General features: G+C 33.8%; 1 pseudogene; it reads left to right on the plus strand.

The window, feature by feature from the left end:
• Nucleotides 1-1,175: 1,175 nt before the first annotated feature.
• Nucleotides 1,176-6,660, plus strand: part of LOC132172506 (plasma membrane ATPase 1-like) — a 7,397-nt pseudogene continuing 1,912 nt past the window's right edge.

Genomic DNA, 6,660 nt, shown 5'->3' on the forward strand with positions numbered 1-6,660 from the left:
TTCAAAACTATAAAAACCTACATAATTATCCTCTAAAAAGCCTCCAATTTATACAACACCATTGAATGGCACCTGCCCAGTACGACTCTATCAACAAACCATTTTCAATGCACCCTTTTGAGTTCTTGTCACTGTTATAACTTATGGGAAAAGTGAAGAGAACGGCGAGAAAGATAAAAAATTTGGTAAGGAGTACTCTGCTTTTCTCTTTTGTTTTCTGCTCTTAAAATAAAAATGTTAACAACCAATTTAAAACATAAAACACTCAAAATTAACCTGAACACTCACAGTATCCTTACGATTGAATCCAAAGTATAATCACATGCTGATGTCAACAACACTACTGTTGAGCCAAGGACTAAGATTTAGCAAATATCATCATCATGATTACGATGAAACACAAAATGCCTCTAATTTTTTTCAATGGTTATGAATTGAAAAAGATGGCAAACAATAGTCCTGCAGGGAGACAGAAAAGAAACACCACCATACAAAAACATATCCACAGCAAGATAAAGTCAAACCCAGAGAGTCAACACAAAGCACTGGTCACCCAAGAGAAAAACATTTTCAGAGAAATCCAAAGATAAAACAAAGTTCCTGTTGGCCGAAGAGGGGGAAAAGCAGAAAAAGAGCACAGTTTAAGTCTTGACATGTAAGACAATGTCCTAAAAAAATGCAAATAACATCTCTATTTTGAAAAATGTCAAATCTAATTAGCAAACTGATGATAAGGTTTTTCTCCGTCACAATTTGCTTCTCCCCCTTAATAGAAGCTTGACAAGAAAATGTTATGATGGTTGTCTCAAGAAAAATAGAAATAAAGAATCCAAATGTTATTTAGTAGAAATTAAAAAAAATAAAAAATAATAATAATAGAAATAAAGGTTCCTCACCAAGAAACCCCCAGCTTTCCAAGAAAGAAGAAAAAGGCAAAGAGGAAAATAACTTGAAAGTTACCAAGTCATAACAAACAATTCAACTGTTTCAACTAAAACACAAGTTCTTTTTGGAGGATTCCCATATTTTTGTCACAGATAAGGCAATGATGAATCTCACTAATAACAGAGAAGACAGTAAAACAATAACGTGGAAGAACAATAATATTTTCCACCTATGACGCTTGTAAAAGCTCCAGAAAAATCCAAACATAAGTAGCAGTTGCACACCACAAAGTCATTCCCTCTTCTTGGTCCCTCTTATGTTGCTTTAAGTCTGCATGTCATCACAGTGAGTATAGTAGATAGCATCACAGTAGAATCACATACTTTTGAAAGTTCAATTACAATTTGCATCAAGGCAAACTATTCTAGGAGTCTGTGGTAGTATAGAAACTATGCTAATAAATTCTCTACCAGCTCCAATGCCAATCCAACAAAAGAAATAGCAAAACTCTTGTCCCATTCAAATGGCCTTTTTATTTATGATTGACATTATCCATGTCATTACAGGTTTTTGCCAAAGTGTTGACAAGGATATGGTTGTACTTATGGCTGCAAGAGGATCAAGGTTAGAGAACCAAGATGCCATTGATGCTGCAATTGTTTCAATGTAGGCAGACCCTAAGGAGGTATTAGATATTTACTGCTTCTACACTGTCTTACAATGTCTTCACCAGCATTTTGGTTGTTTCCCTTGTTGTCTGCAAAGAGTTCTTGAATCTTTCACTGTATTTGGTATATTTTACAACATGTTGGACACACTCTTATGGATTATTAGATGTTTGACATTGAAAATGATTGCTTACCTTGAATTCAACTGAGTCTCTACTACAATTCTATAGGCGTGAGCTGGAATCCAAGAAGTTCACTTTCGACCCTTCAATCCAACTGATAAAAGGACTGCACTTACCTACATTGATGGTGCTGGTAAAATGCAGAGTCAGCAAAGGTGCACCAGAGCAGGTATAACTTAAAAATTTTCAACAAGGGTTCGTTTGAATTTGCGATTTTGAAACGTGCTATATGAAAATGCAGTTAAGCATATGGTAAAATCGCAGTTTAACCTTTAAAATTGTACGTTTTTAAAAACGCACCATTGTCTGTGATTTGAAAAAACATATTTTTCTACGTTCTATGCAGATTCTCAATCTAGCGCATAACAAATCAGAAATCGAACAGAGGGTACATGCAATCATTGACAAGTTTGCAGAACGTGGCCTACGTTTCCTTGGAATTTCCCGCCAGGTTATCAGTCTCTCAAAGTCTATTCACTGTCTTGTAAACTTTTTCTTCTATGTATATTTTGAGAAAATCTGGTCTTTTTTTCTTTCTCTAGGAAGTACCTGCTAGAACCAAAGAATGTCCTGGTGGCCCCTGGGAGTTTGTTGGCCTTCTACCTCATTTTGACCCTCCTCGCCATGACAGTGCTGAAACAATTAGAAGAGCTTTGGACCTGGATGTGAGTGTTAAAATGATCACAGGTGTGTGCCTTTAACCTTCCTTTTGGACCTTTGAGATATGAAAATTCTTTAAAAAAGATAATTCTCTCTTAATAGTCAACCTTCATAACATACCAGAATTGTCTATGATTATAGAACCAATTTTTTTTTTTTGGTATACATGAAGCATACAAGAGAAACGTCTAGTTAGAAGAAGAAAAAAGATCAAAAAAAAAAAAAATATGAAAGCTAAAAATATTCAAGTCAACAGTAACTTAAAGAAAATATTCAAAATGGGAATGGGCTAAGGTTATTATGAACCTTAAAATCTCTAATCTAATGATCGAGTCGATTTCATGATTATAAGTTCATTCCATACTAGGACAAACTGGCATAGGGTTCGGTTATATACATTCTAATTATGAGAAAAGTTTCTTCGAGATACCTACATATGAATAACTCCTGCAGGTGACCAGCTTGCAATTGGCAAGGAAACAGGAAGACGGCTTGGAATGGGCACAAACATGTACCCCTCTTCATCCCTGCTTGGTGACAATAAGGGTGGGGATCTTGCTGCTCTTCCCATTAATGAGCTCATTGAGCAAGCTGATGGTTTTGCCGGCGTCTTTCCCAGTCAGTCTGGTGGTTAATGATCTAGCAAGCTCCTTCAAACTCAATTTTTCGCTCAATTTTCTAATCACATATTTCTCTCCTGCAGAACATAAATATGAGATTGTGAGTAGATTACAAGCTAGAAAGCACATTTGTGGAATGACTAGTGATGGAGTAAATGATGCACCAACCTTGAAGAAAGCCGACATAGGAATTGCAGTGGCAGATTACACAGATGCTGCCCGCAGTGCTTCAGATATTGTTCTAATAGAACCAGGGTTGAGTGTAATCATTAGTGTTGTTTTGACCAGCCGTGCAATCTTCCAGAGACTAAAAAGCTACACAGTAATTTAACAAAGTTATTTAGTAGATTATTATACAACTGTCATACAACTAAGATGACGTGACAATAAAAATCAACAAGTTTTTGTTAATCCAAAGGCCGATTTTTACCATCACTGTCACGTCATTCCAGTCGTATAGTAGTTTACTAAATACTAAATAGCATTCCTCATATATATATATATATATATATATATATACACAATGAAAGTATTGGTATAAGCCATACTTGTGATAGATTAATTGTTGAGACTCTTTATCTTTATTCCCGTTTCTCCAGATATATGCTGTCTATCACTATACGTATTATGGTAAGCTTTCCATTTAAGCTAGATTTATGTACATGAAAAGTGCATCCTACTATCAAGCTTGTTTCATTTACTGCTGATATTTGTCTAACAGCTAGGGTTTTTGTTGCTGAATATCATCTGGAAATTTGACTTCCCTCCTTTCATGGTTCTTGTCATCGCCATTCTTAATGATGGTTAGCTTGCTTGTTTGGTGAGCTCTTGTCAAATATTTAATGATTATTTTATTTTTTTTTAGAAAAATGATTTCCATTTTTATTTTTTATATTTCTGTCAGATGAACTCCTTCATTTTTTTGTTGTTATTTGACTTTGTTAGCCTGCTTACAGGTACTATCACTACAATTTTCAAAGACAGGGTGAAGCCTTCTCCACTTCCCAACTGCTAGAAACTCAGTGAAATTTTTGCAACAGGGATTGTTCTTGGTGGTTACCTCGCTCTAATGGCTATCATATTCTTCGGTGCAGCTTTTGAATCCTCCTCCTTTGAAAGAAAATTCTTCCAGGTAACTTCTCTTGTCGAAATAAGAGATTGTCATTGTCATTGTCATGGCCTAGGGGTGACTTGCAAGCCACCCCCATGGGATGGGGGCTGTAGCAAACCGCCCCCACCTCCCTTTGGGGTGGCTCGCTGGCCATCCCCTCTCCCACTTGTGGTAGCCGACAGCCACCCCTTCTATTTATTTATTTTTAAAAAGAGAAAACTTAATTAGTTTTTTAAGTTTTTTTTGGCTCATATTTGGTGTGATCAGGTGTGTTTGTGTTTTTTTGCTAAGCTTAGGTTTAGTATGATGGGCTTAGGTGTCACCTCTTGATTGGTAAGCACAAAGGGATGGGTTTGTGTCAGAAGTTGCTCTCAATTAGCATGTGTTTATTTATAGGAATTTTTTTTTTAAAAAAAATCTTTAATTTTCACTCGTTTTGAAAGTACTTTGAATTTTAAAAATTTTCAATTAAATGCATCGAAACTTTAATTTCTTTCAATTACTGATTTTCATTATAATTTTTCATTAAATCTTGTAAAAATTTTCAAGATATTCAAATTTTTTTATTATAAAAAATTGTAAATATTCAGGTATTTATTTGTTTATAACAAATAAACATCTTTGCAATATTTGTTCATTGCAATTTAGCAATACTGCCATACTGGATAGAGATTCTTTGTAATTCTTAGGCTATTTAACCGACTAAATTTCTCGGTTCAATCGTGGACGTTGCTCTAAAAAAAAAGATTTTTTTTTTTTTAATTTTTTTTAAGGCAACGATACTAATGTGGTATTCTCAACTAATTACTATTTTTTTTTTATTTAATAAAGATCAATCTAATGGTTAGTTATGAGTACCACATTAGTATTATTGGATAAATATTGAATAAAATTATATTACGAGTACCACACTGAGAAATATGTGAAAAGAAAATAAGAATAAGGATGGAGTGAGAGCTATCAATATCTTGCCCACCCATGGTAGTTTAGGAAAAATATAGGGTAGCTGGTAGAGGAAGATTTTGGAGAGTTTTATCTAAATCTAGGGAATTAAACAATTGTTAAAGAAATTGCATATTATCTAACCATCCCATATTGGGGTTGTGCCCTCACCCTTGCTGTGGTTTTTGATCTTTATTATGCAATAGACTTGTCATTGACTATTTCAAAACTAGCAATTAAGGGGTAAATATCATTTTATTACCTGTGATTTGCAGCTTTATCAAAAATTTATCTAGGTTTTTTTAATAAAAAAACATGTCACGTCAGTTAAGTACGTTGAAAAAATGCAAAATAACACTTTTCATTTAACAATGACAATTTTATTACGTTGGTTTTTTATGCTTATCAAATTGTTATTTCTATTAGTCTTTTAGTCCAAAAACTTCCTAAAAAAAAAATATTTCAATCAAAAAAGATAACGGATTTTTTTTGGTATTGGCAGGGAAACTTTTGTCTGCATGGCGAAGTTGACGTCGTAGAGAGAATGAAATTACTGAAACAAATGGCTTAGAGGTCTGTCGAGGTGAGCCAACGGTAAATGCTTCCAATGCCTAAAAAGGAATCGGCATGATATTCTCTAAACTTGGGATTATTATGGATTAAGGGAAATTTTCACCCGGATGCAACCAAAATTAAAGTTACATTAGGATCACCCTTTTCATTATATGAGCAGTTTTATTTCGTAGCAAATGACACTCCAACCAAGCACGAAAGATAATAGGTTAATTTATTGTAGCAGTATCACGTGGAGTAGGGTTTATGTGTAATCTTAGTTGGTGTTCTAAAATAATGTAGAAAATCATATAGTTGTCATTTTTTAAAGTTAGAAATTCAGAATGACACGTGTCATGTTTGTATTGGGTATGTCGTGTCACAGTAATAAATTATGTTAAGTTACTTAACGAAAATTTATTTAAGGTAGTAAACTGTTATTTTGAAATAACCTAAGGACCTATAAATTATTTTTTATACCACATGTAGTGATTTGTAATTGGACATAAATTTCCTCCAAACCAGTTGAACTGAATTTCTTCCAACCAATTTCAATAAGTGCCAAGTGTCATCTCTCACAATTTTTTTTTAATATTTTTAGTAGGTATTTATTGTTATTCTACTAACCTAGGAATCCAAACATTAATTTTTGAAAAACTCAAAGATATTGAATGACACTAGCTTGTCACTTATTATAGTAGGTTGAAAAGAAATTTCAAGGAAATTCGTGTCATTTGTAATTTATGCCAACTATAGGAACCTATAAATTATTTGTTATACCACATGGAATAATTTATAATTTAGGCTAACCACATAGACCAATTTTACATTTATCTCTCAAAATAAAGGATTTTCACATGTCTCCTACCGCTTGCATATTGCACTAATCTTAAATATGAATGGAACAAAGAAAAGGGCAATGTAGATAGCCATACCTTGCACATCGACTGCAACCGAACTTGGCGTGTGGAGAACAATTAGGAACATTCTCTTAATGGAATCAACTTGAAGATTCTTTTTTGTTTGTGTAAAAGGATCAC

This window comes from Corylus avellana, chromosome ca1, assembly GCF_901000735.1.
Source record: "Corylus avellana chromosome ca1, CavTom2PMs-1.0".
Lineage (NCBI taxonomy): Eukaryota > Viridiplantae > Streptophyta > Magnoliopsida > Fagales > Betulaceae > Corylus > Corylus avellana.